This window comes from Pelophylax lessonae (assembly GCF_965119305.1).
Source record: "Pelophylax lessonae genome assembly, chromosome: 12".
In the NCBI taxonomy this organism is placed as follows: domain Eukaryota; kingdom Metazoa; phylum Chordata; class Amphibia; order Anura; family Ranidae; genus Pelophylax; species Pelophylax lessonae.
Window position 1 is genome coordinate 201,436,308 of NC_138779.1, and position 15,460 is coordinate 201,451,767.

General features: G+C 44.0%; 1 protein-coding gene across 1 annotated transcript in view; it reads right to left on the reverse strand.

The window, feature by feature from the left end:
* LOC309568335 (uncharacterized protein) overlaps nucleotides 1-15,460 on the reverse strand; it is a 136,557-nt gene that overhangs the window by 42,435 nt on the left and 78,662 nt on the right. The window lies entirely within an intron of this gene.

Below are 15,460 nucleotides of genomic sequence, written 5' to 3' on the forward strand. Positions count from 1 at the left end.
ATTGGTTATGTACAAGAATTAAAACAAAAAATAGATTCTACTGTCCACTTGTAAAATAGGGCAATGACTGCAAACTTTTGAAAAACGTATCCTAAAATGTATGTAACGTCAAAACTTTTTGAGTTTTAGAGTAGAGAAGGCTTAGAATATATAAGGTTTTCATTGCTTTCTATGTCCCCACTGGAGATTTTCCTCTCCTCTGGTGACCCTTTCTCCATGGCTGAATGTGCCTGGGAATCCATAACTGTGAATTGTTGTCACCAAAAAAAGGAATGAAGAGGAAATCTTCCAGTGGAGACACTTGTTTCAATGATGATTGCATACGGGGAATTTCTCCTCTCACTGCTGTCAGTGCTGTATCTTGGCCTAGGCCAACAAGGCCCAGGCCTAGGGTGGCACTTTGCAGGGGGGCAGCAAAAAAGCTAAAAAAAAAACAGTCTCCTTCCGCCTCCCATATGAAAAGGGTCCCCGGCAGCTTGTGCTACACTTTTAAAATAGTGCCATGAGGCTCCGCTGATGGGCAGTAATGAGGCTGCGCTGATAAGGCTGCACTGATGGGCAATGATGAGGCTGAACCTATGGGAACTGATGAGGCTACCCTGATGGGCACTGATAGACTGTGGTTTATAGCTAACAGGGCAGGTCATAAACAGGAAGGGGTGTGGCCTTTACATAAAGGGGTGGGTCATATTTAAATTAGGGGGTGCACAAGTTTAGTCAGGCCTAGGGCAGCACAAAACTTAAATACACCACTAACTGCTGTCACTTGCAGTGGTGTCTACAGGACAAGAAATTAAGATAAATTCAGGACACAGTTGGCAAAAAATGGTCTCCAACAGAGCCGGCGCTACCTGTAAGGCGACCTAGACAGCCCCCTAGGGCGCAACTTAGCAGGGGGGCACCGGCATCCTGCACCCGGAATCAGTAATGGACCGGCTGCCGGCACAGCACTGCTGTATGGAGGGCGGCCGCAGAGAGATGTGACGAGACCACAAGTTGTGGAGTAGCATACCTTGAGTCCCAACAGTCCCAAGCCTGCAGGGCATACAGCCACAATGAGAGCGTGTGTGAATCCATGAGTGGAGCTGTCAAATTGAAACTCTGATGTCAAGAAGGGCGGGGCCGATATGTGGAGCTCCGTCCCTTTGTTCCATGTATAGAGAAAACAGCCAGCGTTTACACATTGGTGGGCAGAGAAAAAGGTGGCAGGGGGAGGGACCAACTACTGCATGTGGAGACAAAGAGAAAAACCCCCAATGGGACTTTTTAGGTCTTAAACAGTAATCCACTGCTATAAAAGCAATGAAAAAAAAGGGTAATAATGAAAGTTTGTATAAAAAATGTAATGTTATTACAAAAATATATAAAAAAGACGGAGAAAACAGTATATGATGGGTGTTAGATGGGCGTATCTAACATTATGACTCAATTGTTCTTTGTTACTATGTACCAAGATACTTACAGGATGTGGTCATTTTAGGGCTAGCCACCCATCTGTCTTGTCTTTATATGTCATTTACTGTTTTCTCCATGTTTTTTATATATTTTTGTAATATAATTGAATTTTTTATACAAACTTTCATTCTTTTTTTCATTGCTTTTATAGCAGTAGATTACTGTTTAAGACCTAAAAAGTCCCATTGGGGGTTTTCCTCTTTGTCTCTATGTTCCGGGATGTGGTCTTACCAATTAATCCCTATTTCCCCAACCAGCCCTTTCTAAACTACTGCATGTGCACCTACAGCTCTGTATATTTCAGGTTGATTATACGGAGCTGTGGGTGCACATGCAGTAGTTAGCCCCGCCCCCTGCCACCTTCTTTCCCACCCACCAACGTATGAGGACAAAGGGGCGGAGCCCCGTACTTTGGTCACACCCTTCCCGACATCACAGCTTCAATTTGACAGCTCCACTCATGGACTCACACTCTCATTGGCTGTACGCCCCGCTAGCTTGCCCACCAATCCCTGTCTGTGCTGGATAGAGGTTTATACTGATGAATGTCCTGCTATAGGCTGCTGTCATTTATTATCTATTTGATGCCGCCATTCTTCCCTCGGCTAATATATGCTGCTAATCAAGATTTTAGGATGTAAGTGTGCCATGTTTAATTCATTGGTGTCTTTGCACTTTAACAACTTCCTGAACAGTGCGCTCTGTATAATACCTTCCTGAACCTGCACTCAGTACAATGCATTCATGAACCTGCACTCTGTACAATGCATTCCTGAACAGTGCACTCTGTACAATGCATTCCTGAACCTGCACTCTGTACAATGCATTCCTGAACCTTGATCTCTGTACAATGCATTCCCGAACCTGCACTCTGTACAATGCATTCCTGAACCTTTCACTCTGTGCAATGCATTCCTGAACCTTTCACTCTGTACAATGCATTCCTGAACAGTGCACTCTGTACAAATGCATTCCTGAACCTTTCACTCTGTGCAATGCACCCCTGAACCTTGCACTCTGTACAATGCATTGCGGAACCTGCACTCTCTACAATGCATTCCTGAACCTGCACTCTGTACAATGCATTCCTGAACCTACACTCTGTACAATGCATTTCTGAACAGTGCACTCTGTACAATGCATTACCGAACCTTTCACTCTGTGCAATGCATTCCTGAACCTGCACTCTGTACAATGCATTCCTGAACAGTGCACTCTGTACAATGCATTCCTGAACCTGCTCTCTGTACAATGCATTCCTGAACCTGCACTCTGTACAATGCACTCCTGAACAGTGCACTCTGCACAATGCATTCCTGAATTTGCACTCTGTACAATGCATTCCTGAACCTGCACTCTGTACAATGCACTCCTGAACAGTGCACTCTGTACATAGCACTCATGAACAGTGCACTCTGTACAACGCATTCCTGAATCTGCACTCTGTACAATGCATTCCTGAACCTGCACTCCGTACAATGCATTCCTGAACCTGCACTCTGTACAACGCATTCCTGAACCTGCACTGTGTACAATGCATTTCTGAAACTGCACTCTGTACAATGCATTCCTGAACCTTTCACTCTGTACAACGCATTCCTGAACCTGTACTCTGTACAATGCACTCCTGAACCTGCACTCTGTACAATGCATTCCTGAACCTTGCACTCTGTACAATGCATTCCTGAACCTGTACTCTGTACAATGCACTCCTGAACCTGCACTCTGTACAATGCACTCCTGAAACTGCACTCTGTACAATGCATTCCTGAACCTTTCACTCTGTGCAATGCATTGCGGAACCTGCACTCTCTACAATGCATTCCTGAACCTGCACTCTGTACAATGCACTCCTGAACCTGCACTCTGTACAATGCATTCCTGAACCTTGCACTCTGTACAATGCACTCCTGAACCTGCACTCTGTACAATGCATTCCTGAACCTTGATCTCTGTACAATGCATTCCTGAACCTGCACTCTGTACAATGCATTCCTGAACAGTGCACTCTGTACAATGCATTCCTGAACCTTTCACTCTGTGCAATGCACTCCTGAACCTTGCACTCTGTACAATGCACTCCTGAACCTGCACTCTGTACAATGCATTCCTGAACCTTGATCTCTGTACAATGCATTCCTGAACCTTGCACTCTCTACAATGCATTCCTGAACCTGCACTCTGTACAATGCACTCCTGAACCGTGCACTCTGTACAATGCACTCCTGAACCTACACCCTGTACAATGCATTCCTGAACAGTGCACTCTGTGCAATGCATTCCTGAACCTGCACTCTGTACGTTCTGGATCACGGATGGAATCGCAGTGATTCTGCCCGCGATTCAGCCCTTTCTAAACTACTGCATGTGCACCTACAGCTCTGTATATTTCAGGTTGATTATACGGAGCTGTGGGTGCACATGCAGTAGTTAGCCCCGCCCCCTGCCACCTTCTTTCCCACCCACCAACGTATGAGAACAAAGGGGCGGAGCCCCGTACTTTGGTCACACCCTTCCCGACATCACAGCTTCAATTTGACAGCTCCACTCATGGACTCACACTCTCATTGGCTGTACGCCCCGCTAGCTTGCCCACCAATCCCTGTCTGTGCTGGATAGAGGTTTATACTGATGAATGTCCTGCTATAGGCTGCTGTCATTTATTATCTATTTGATGCCGCCATTCTTCCCTCGGCTAATATATGCTGCTAATCAAGATTTTAGGATGTAAGTGTGCCATGTTTAATTCATTGGTGTCTTTGCACTTTAACAACTTCCTGAACAGTGCGCTCTGTATAATACCTTCCTGAACCTGCACTCAGTACAATGCATTCATGAACCTGCACTCTGTACAATGCATTCCTGAACAGTGCACTCTGTACAATGCATTCCTGAACCTGCACTCTGTACAATGCATTCCTGAACCTTGATCTCTGTACAATGCATTCCCGAACCTGCACTCTGTACAATGCATTCCTGAACCTTTCACTCTGTGCAATGCATTCCTGAACCTTTCACTCTGTACAAATGCATTCCTGAACCTTTCACTCTGTGCAATGCACCCCTGAACCTTGCACTCTCTACAATGCATTCCTGAACCTGCACTCTGTACAATGCATTCCTGAACCTACACTCTGTACAATGCATTTCTGAACAGTGCACTCTGTACAATGCATTACCGAACCTTTCACTCTGTGCAATGCATTCCTGAACCTGCACTCTGTACAATGCACTCCTGAACCTTGCACTCTGTACAATGCATTCCTGAACCTGCACTCTGTACAATGCATTCCTGAACAGTGCACTCTGTACAATGCATTCCTGAACCTGCTCTCTGTACAATGCATTCCTGAACCTGCACTCTGTACAATGCACTCCTGAACAGTGCACTCTGCACAATGCATTCCTGAATTTGCACTCTGTACAATGCATTCCTGAACCTGCACTCTGTACAATGCACTCCTGAACAGTGCACTCTGTACATAGCACTCATGAACAGTGCACTCTGTACAACGCATTCCTGAATCTGCACTCTGTACAATGCATTCCTGAACCTGCACTCCGTACAATGCATTCCTGAACCTGCACTCTGTACAACGCATTCCTGAACCTGCACTGTGTACAATGCATTTCTGAAACTGCACTCTGTACAATGCATTCCTGAACCTTTCACTCTGTACAACACATTCCTGAACCTGTACTCTGTACAATGCACTCCTGAACCTGCACTCTGTACAATGCATTCCTGAACCTTGCACTCTGTACAATGCATTCCTGAACCTGTACTCTGTACAATGCACTCCTGAACCTGCACTCTGTACAATGCACTCCTGAAACTGCACTCTGTACAATGCATTCCTGAACCTTTCACTCTGTGCAATGCATTGCGGAACCTACACTCTCTACAATGCATTCCTGAACCTGCACTCTGTACAATGCACTCCTGAACCTGCACTCTGTACAATGCATTCCTGAACCTTGCACTCTGTACAATGCACTCCTGAACCTGCACTCTGTACAATGCATTCCTGAACCTTGATCTCTGTACAATGCATTCCTGAACCTGCACTCTGTACAATGCATTCCTGAACAGTGCACTCTGTACAATGCATTCCTGAACCTTTCACTCTGTGCAATGCACTCCTGAACCTTGCACTCTGTACAATGCACTCCTGAACCTGCACTCTGTACAATGCATTCCTGAACCTTGATCTCTGCACAATGCATTCCTGAACCTGCACTCTCTACAATGCATTCCTGAACCTGCACTCTGTACAATGCACTCCTGAAACGTGCACTCTGTACAATGCACTCCTGAACCTACACCCTGTACAATGCATTCCTGAACAGTGCACTCTGTGCAATGCATTCCTGAACCTGCACTCTGTACGTTCTGGATCACGGATGGAATCGCAGTGATTCTGCCCGCGATTCCGAATAGCCACAAATCGTGGGAAGCGATTGCGATCCTCGTTACTTCAATTGGCACCCCGATCGCGGTACAATTCTGCCGCAATTGCCATCCGATGAATCGTTTTAAAATCACACAAACAGAATCTCGGGACGCCTGTCGCCCAACAGGAACTTCTTTTGAGCGACACGCGTCCCGCGATTCTGTTTGTATGCTTTTACCTAAATAAGTTGGGCGAAAATCGTGGCAAAATCTCACTGCCATTGGGGTGCCATTGGAAGTAATGGAGATCAAAGCACTTGCGGCGATTTGGATTTGCAGGCAGAATCACTGCGATTCCACCCGCGATCTGGAATGCCATAGTGTGAACAGAGCCTAGTAAAGCCTATTCGTAAACGAGGGGTTTTAGGAGACTAGGAAAGAGGATGTTAGAGAGCTTTTTTTTTTGTGGTTTGTGGAGCAATGTGTCAGTTTCTGAACTCCTACTACACAATGCTGACCTAGAGTATATTGAAATACCAAGGACTAAAAAAGTTTCATAACCCGTGGTTGTATGTTGATCATTACACCACAGTATGACACAATGGACGGTTTATACATTGTATTTCTCTTGAAATTAGGCGTTGGTTTAATGAATAATGGCAAGATTAATATTACACTGATGATCAGTCAAAAAGATCTCCCTTGATGTTGATGATAAATGAAAGATCCCCCTCACATTGGACAACAAAAGTAAAAAAAAAAAAGTATCTTTTACATTAAAGTAATTGTAAACGATCACCTTGTAAAACAATCCAGTCAGTTTAAAATATAAATGAAAGACAAAACACTTCTGTATAGATATAAAAAACATTACAAATACTTTTTTTCCCCTTTTTCATAAGTGATCACATTGCCTCTGTTCTCAGCTGAATAAGAGCTGGGGGGGGAGGAGAAACAGCAGCACACTAAGCTTCCCAATTGAAAGTAAATGTAAAGTCTCGTGTTTTTTTTTTAATAACTAACATGTTATACTTACTTCCTCTGTGCAGTTAGTTTTGCACAGAGCAGCCCAGATCTTCCTCTTCTTGAGTCCCTCTTCGCTGCTCCAGGCCCCTCCCTCCTGTTGAGTGCCCCCACAGCAAGCAGTTTGCTATGGGGACGCCCGAGCCAAGCTGTAGCTCTGTATGGCCATTCAGACAGGGAGCTGCCATTTGGCCCCCCGCCCCTTCTCTCTCCTACAGCTGATAAAAGTTTGGGGTCTCGGGGATGAAAGGGTGCGGAGCAGTGATCCCGAGGCCCAGTTCTCAGGTCACTGCTCTCCTGAATAGCTAGCTGACTTTGATTGACAGCAGTGGGAGACAACGGTGCCGCTGCTGTGTCTCAGCCAACCAGGAGAGAGAGTCCCAGAAGGCCAAGGGACTTGTAGACATCGCTGGATAGAGATGGGGCTCAGGTAAGTATTAGGGGTGCTCAGGGCTGGCCCAAGACATTATGCTGCTTGGGTCAAAGAATGAAATGCTGAACCCCCCCCCCCCCCCCCAAACTCCCCAAAAAAATCACGTCCACCAAAAGGCCCCCACATCCATTATTTTATATAAATATAACATTTAGAAAATATTATATATACTGTTATCTTCTTCCATAACTCTCTACTGGACCAGGCCACCAAACACCCGCTGTCTGTCCCCAGTCCTCCTGTCACTCCTGTGTGCCCACCGCCCTAGAAGATCAAGCCTGCCCTGCTTGAGATGGAGTGCGCATAGGTCTGACGTCATGGCGCACACCACCATCACATGAATATTCCCTGCAAGAGAAGCTCCGCCTCCACATACTCATTAGTTTGCACTACGAGCGGCAGTATGAGGGGAAATTCCGCCTGTAATGCGCCGCAAACTGATGACATACAAAACTGTTGGGAAAAAAAATCTTGGGAGTCAATTTGCCGCCCCACTCCAAGTTCTGCCTGGGTCCAATGGACTCAGTGGGACCCATGGTAGGGCCAGCCCTGGGGGTGCTGGGGCAGCTGATAAACACAGAAGGCTTTTTATCTTAATGCATAGAATGCATTAAGATAAAGAACCTTTTGACTTTACAACTCCTTTACTATAGGCTTAGCTGTAGGTACAAGTAAGAAATAAAGGGTATACTTCCACTTTAATGGTCATCAATAAATGTCTCCACTGCACCGGAGATCAGTATAAATTATGCATTTTTAAAGGTGGGACTGGTCAAGTGATAGGTATCGGGGTGCTGTATTTGGGTACTAGAGTAACTCGCACACCCCAATTATCTGTGAGCCCCTCACAGGAAAAAACAAATCTGAAAACAAAAGCTTCTGTCATCCTGCATGTCAAATGAACATATGCAGGTCCAAATGGGCGGATTCATCCTCTGAAAAGTAGTTGGCCCTTCTTAAAGTGAATCTGAAGGCAGAAGGTTTTGCATTCTATTCTTCTGGGTGCAGCTCCTCCCCCTTATACTTACCTGAGCCTCGTCTCAATCCAGCCATGTGCATGAGAGCAGCGGCTCTCTCTCTCCTCATTGGCTCACACAGCCATTGGCTCCCGCTGCTGTCAATCAAAGCCAGTGAGCCAGTGAGTAGAGAGTGGTGGGCGGGGCCGAGCTGCGCCCTGGGTGTGAATGGGCAATATCCATTAACAGGCTTGCTACTGGGAGATCTCATGGGGGGAGGAGCCAGGACCACAGACGGGAGTCCCAAAAAGTAGAGGGTTAGGGCTGCTCTGTGCACAACCATTACACAGAGCAGGTAAGTATAATATGTTTGTTATTTATTTATTTATTTATTTTAAGTCCAAACTTTTTAATCACTTTAAGCTCCGGCACAGAGTAGAGGCACCACTGGCAACCAGGATTTCAACAAGGGTCAGTCACTTTACTAACAGCATATCTAAAGCCAGGACTTTTTTTTTTCTCAGAGAATAGGTGCAGGTACTCCCTATTCCGAGTCACCCCTTGCCTCCAGCCCCTACCCACCTCTGTGCACTGTCCTTTGGTTCCACCCCCCTACCCACCTCCCAGTACCGCCATCCTTAGAGAATACAGAATCAAGTAGATTCAAGTAGATCAAGAATGTGTTAAACAAGAAAAGCACTAAACTAGATCCCCTGCAGCCAGCAACAATAGAACCCCCCCCCCCCCAGCAATAATAGTGCCCTGCTTGCAAAAATAGACCCCCACCAGAAATAGCAGATCTCCCATCAGTCAGTATCAGGAGCAGTGGCGGCTGGTGCTCAAAAATTTTGGGGGGGGGGGGGGGGGGCGCAAACAGAAAAATTTAACTTTTTGAGGTCCATAGTATTCATGTACAAATGGGGAATATCTGAATATATTGCATGGGGCAATTCCTGTACTAATGGGGAATGTCTGAATATATTGCATGGGGCAATTCCTGTGCCAATGGGTAATATATGAATATATAGCATGGGGCAATTCCTGTACTAATGGGGAATATCTGAATATATTGCATGGGGCAATTCCTGTACTAATAGGTAATATATGAATATATTGCATGGGGCAATTCCTGTACTAATAGGTAATATATGAATATATTGCATGGGGCAATTCCTGTACTAATGGGGAATATCTGAATATATTGCATGGGGCAATTCCTGTACTAATGGGGAATATCTGAATATATTGCATGGGGCAATTCCTGTACTAATAGGTAATATATGAATATATATTGCATGGGGCAATTCCTGTACTAATGGGGAATATCTAAATATATTGCATGGGGCAATTCCTGTACTAATGGGGGATATCTAAATATATTGCATGGGGCAATTCCTGTACTAATGGGGAATATCTGAATATATTGCATGGGGCAATTCCTGTACCAATAGGTAATATATGAATATACAGCATGGGGCAATTCCTTTACTAATGGCCCATTACTACAGGAATTACCCCATGCAATATATTCTCAGATACTCCCCATTAGTACAGGAATTGCCCCATGCAATATATTCAGATATTCCCCATTAGTAATTAGCCACGTTTTTTTGTCGCAAAGCAATGCCTATGTCTATGGACCTCAAAAAGTTATATTTTTCTGTTTGCGCCCCCCCCCCCCCCCCCCCAAAAAAAAAAAAAATTTGAGCACCAGCCGCCACTGGTAGCCAGAATTAATAGACCCTCTAGCACACCCCATCACCCCTTGCCAGTACATACATTCAGTGCTGGAGGTGCCGGAGCTGCGTTCCCCCACATTCCCACTGAAAAAATTCCCAGTCTAAAGCCATAATTTGTTTTAGGTTAGTATAGAATTGGGAATTTAAACCGCTACCAATTTGTTTGGGTTTTTTTTTTTTTTTTTTTGTTTTTTGGTGCCCACCCAATAGAGTTCTAGTTCCCAACAGTGAAAATCTGTACAAATTAATACAAAATCCCCTATTGGACAGTTGTCACTGGAAAAAGGGTATCCCCATCGGACAATGGGGTTGATTTACTAAAACTGGAGAGTGCAAAATTTGGTAAAGCTGTGCATGGTAGCCAATCAGCTTCTTACTTCAGCTTGTTCAATTAAGCTTTGACCAAAAAAAAAAAATACTGGAAGCTGATTGGTTTCTATGCAGAGCTGCACCAGATTTTGCACTCTCCAGTTTTAGTAAATCAACCCCAATGCATTCTCTCTTCTTCTTTAGGTAGCTGTAAAAATGCGAATTACCCATCATTGTCTCTTTGAACGACAATAGTCACCAGGAGAAGCTGAGAGGGTGAGAGCCGGTTCACACTGGGGCGACTTATCAGGCGACCTGGTCGACTGACAAGTCGCCTGCCATAGATTAGCACAGGACCCGTTCTAATAGGAGCAACACAAATCGCTCCGACTTAGAAAAAGGGTCCTGTACTACTTTGGGGCGACCTGCATTGACTTCAATGATATGAAGTCCGTGCATGTCGATCCGAGGTCACGGTGCGAGCTGCGCACCGCGACTTCACAGGTCGCCCCGGCAAGTCGGGTCGCGCCTATGTGAACCGGCTCTTAATCTCTCCAGCAGTGACATGGATAGCAATAAATACTCAACAGAATTTGCAACACTTTACAAAACACTTGAAAATATTTTGACTTTACATATACTTTAAAAAGCTAAGCCTGCCCACTACAAACCTAATCTTCTGTCTTGGAGATCTGAAGAAGAGGGAATACCCCTCGAAACCCATCAGCTCTATTTGGACGTTTCATTCCACAACTGTGACTGATCAGCAGACCATGCTGAGTGGAGTAACTGGTGGACTTTTTACACATATTTCACTTGACATTTTATCCTGTTTGTAAGTATAATGTGTATATATTGCTTTTAATTAGAAATGGTCACAAAGGTAATGCGCTAGGCTGGTGCGCCCTCTGTTTCTTTCCTTTTAGAATATCATTCTTAGGAAGTGGAATTCTCAAGATTCCCCAAATTTATCTGAAGAAGTTATCAATACTGTACACTTCAACCACACCTATGGAGGAATGTTGGCTATCAATTCGATGAGTTGCAGTAAGTTTGATAAGAATCGGTCTTCTTGGGTAGACAAATACGTTACTATATATTGAATCATAGTCTGGTTATACTTATACTGTACATGTTACCATTGTATGATTTCTACATTTTCTCTGTGTTGTGTGTTTCTGTCACATTTGTTAATCTTTCAATAAAAAATAATAATAATAATAATAATAATAATAAAATAACATTATTGAATGAAAAAAAAGCTTAATTGAACAAACTGAAGTTAGAAGCTAATTGGCTACCATGCACCAAATTGCACTCTCCAGTTTTAGTAAATCAACCCCACTGAGTCATGTGCCACTAATTACTAATCTGTTGAGTATCTATCTCTTAGCAAACCATAAGTATAATGTATATATGTGCATCGGTTACTTACATGAACTTTCCTACTCCTTTAGTTCCTCTCTGGATCCTTCTATGAATGTCCTTACTTCTGTTGTTGAGACACCTATTTATATGCAGATGGGTTTGACAATGACATCACTTATTAGATAGGGAAGTTCCTGTAACATCCTCTTTCGAATATTTTCTTTACTAATGTAGAATGATCAGTAGTGAAGGCTCATCTATGTCACACATAGCATTGCACTGTCTGCCGGGAAGGTTGGAAACCTACATGTACCTTCAAATGAAAGAATTAGCAATTGGGGCAAATTGCTTGGAGGGACACCAGTTAAAGGGAACATTCCACTATAAATCCTCCTAAGTAGACCAGCGAATCATGTGTGCTGGTTTCTATGTAGAAGTAACTGCCCAATGGTTGTACCATTGGTGGACACAGTTATAGGGTCAGTCATCTGTTGATCTCTGTGGTCCAGGCAATGGACGAATAAATAAGCAAGGCAAAAAAACAAGTGGCGCAACTGTAGGAGCAACTGTCTGTAATGTTCTGGTACCTTTGGGTACCCTAATTACTCTTTTCCTAAGTGTATGCGCCCCACCATTCTCTTTTGGTAAGGTGCGCATACACCTTTAAGACTGATGCTGTCATCACTGAGCGCCGGACTGAACAGCTATTTAAATCACCAGCTTTCACTCACATGTGTTCGTTCAACCTGCTTTGTGCCTTGATGCTAACCTGTCTTGAAGCTCTCATGCTTGCAAGCATACCTCGCTGTCGGAACCACGCTGCGCTGATCCCTGTATCCCGCTACCGGATCATCCGCTCTTGCCGAACCTCTCCTCTGCTACATTGCTACTAGTGATAAGTACCCCACAGGCGAAACCTCTATAACCTTCATACTAAAGCTTACACTATCTATCTCTGCATAATAAGGACTATTATTACATCTGCATTATCTAAGATTGCTAGCTCTTGAGCCTACTACCATCTGCTCTTGCACTGGGTTGGTCTCTCCTGTATGTTCACCTGCTACTCTATCATCTGCTACCATACATGATTGCTAACCTATCTGCATCCCATCTGCTACTATCTTACTTTCAAGAACATTTCCTTTCAAGTGTCTGTCATCTACCATCTCTACCCAACCTGTCTCTTCAGCCTATCATCACTGTGTTACTATATACATAAGTCACTCTAGGAACATCTTATTGAGTGTGTGTATTTACTTGCTGAATTGAGATCATCCACACATGATGAGTCTTGGGAGTTGGGATTGGTGTCTCAGCGTTTCTCTACATGACTACTGAAGTGGAATATTTCTGCAGCTGTAAATCCACATCATACATAAAACGCAGGAGCGTTACAGATTGAACGCACCTCAAATGGATTCAGCAGAAATAACCACTCAGGTGACACAATTAAAACAGCAAGTAACTGCGTTAATACACGCACTTGCTGAATTAAAAGAAGACAATCAGGCTCTGTCGCAGCAGGTAATTAGACTGACACAACTTACCACTGCTCAGTCCCCTGAACCCAAAATAAATCCTCCTTTGGTATTTACAGGCGATCGCAAAAAATTTTGCGAATTTAAAAACGCATGTGAGTTACTTTTCTTGCTAAAACCCCGTACCTACCTTACTGATCACATTAAGGTTTGTACTATTATTTCTTACCTAACAGGCGATCCTCGGGCCTGGGCAGACTCTCTTTTTGAGAAAAGCGATCAGCTTCTCAACTCCTATGCCTTGTTCCTAGCAGAACTTACTAGCCTTTATGATGATCCCAATAGGCAGAGTACTGCCGATCTTCAATTAAGATCCTTGAAACAAGGTAGGAGACCTGTGGAAGACTTTGTCGCAGAATTCAAGAGATGGACCCTTGACTCAGAATGGAATGATGCATCTCTGAAAACCCAATTTAGGCTTGGCCTATCAGAGGCCGTTAAAGATGAGCTCGCCCGAGCGGATCTGCCAAAAACCCTGGATGCATTGATACAACTCAGTATCACCATAGATAGAAGACTACGAGAAAGAAAGGCTGAGAAAATGGGAATGCCATTATCCAGTTCTTCTCGGATTTCGGCCGTTGACCCCATTCCTATGGAGGTAGGAACCATACGCCCACCTCTATCAACTATGGAAAAAGCCAGAAGACGATCTGGTAATCTCTGCTTGTACTGTGCATCCCCGGATCACAAGATAAACGTCTGTCCCCTAGTCTACAAAAAGAAGGGTGAGTGTTCACATGTCCTCCTAGGGGGATTGACAACTTCAATTACTAACCCTTACCTTTTTGTTTGCTTAACATTACAGTGGGACCAGAACAGGATTACTACTAAGGCCATGATTGACACAGGATCTTGTGGAAATTATATTGACATACGTTTTGCTGCTTTAAATAAAGTTCCTATTATTTCTAAACCTAAACCTGTCTCAGTGAGTCTTATTAACGGTGTTCCTTTATCCTCTGGTCCGATCACTGATCAGACACAGGCACTCCTAGTCACTACTAACGGGTCTCATATGGAGACCACTACCTTCGATCTAATACCTTCACCCCACTTTCCCATTGTTTTGGGACTTCCCTGGTTACACACACATCAACCAACCATAGATTGGAAGGAACGGACCCTGGCCTTCCTCTCTTGCTATTGCGAGGGTATGTGTAACCTCCCGTCTTTCGGGAAGATCCTGTCTGTGGTGACAGATGAGATTGCACCACTATTTTATCAGGATCTCTCTGAGGTTTTTCTTGAGAAAAATGCTCAAGCACTACCTCCCCATCGAGACTATGATTGTAGTATTGATCTACTCCCAAATAGCAAATTGCCGTTCGGTCATGTTTATCCTCTTTCGCAGGATGAACTTTCCCATCTCAAAGACTATTTGGATGAGAATTTGAAAAAAGGTTTTATTAGACCTTCCACTTCTTCCACAGCAGCAGGACTCTTTTTTGTCCGCAATAAGGACTCAAGTCTCAGGCCTATCATCGACTATATGCAATTGAATGCTATTACAATAAAAGATCGCTATCCTCTACCGCTTATCCCTGAGCTCATTGAGCAGGTGCGTGGAGCTACCTATTTTTCAAAATTGGACCTGAAAGGAGCATACAATCTCATTTGAATCCGTGATGGACACGAGTGGAAGACTGCATTCAGAACCAGATACGGATTGTTCGAATATCTTGTAATGCCATTCGGGCTATGCAACGCCCCTGCAGCCTTTCAACGATTTATAAACAATATTTTCAGAGACTTACTAGATGTCTGTGTTGTGGTATATCTGGACGATATACTTATATATTCACGATCCCTGTCTGAACACATAAGACATGTAAGACTAGTATTATCGAGTTTGCTTGCACACAACCTTTATGTGAAACTGAAAAAATGCTTGTTTCATAAAGAAGAAGTACTGTTTCTAGGCTACATCATATCCAAAACAGGAATCAAGATGGACATGAGTAAGATATCCTGCATTCAGGATTGGCCTACACCAACCACACGCAAGGCGCTACAGCGATTCCTTGGATTTTCAAATTTCTACAGGAAGTTCATCAGAAACTTCTCTGCCATTGTGAGACCCCTCACACAGCTCACTAGTATTAAAAGACCATTCAAATGGTCAGATGAAGCAAATAAAGCTTTTCATCTGTTAAAGACAAGGTTTACTTCTGCTCCCATACTACGCCATCCAGACCCATCCCTCCAATACATTCTGGAAGTAGATGCGTCAAACATGGCAG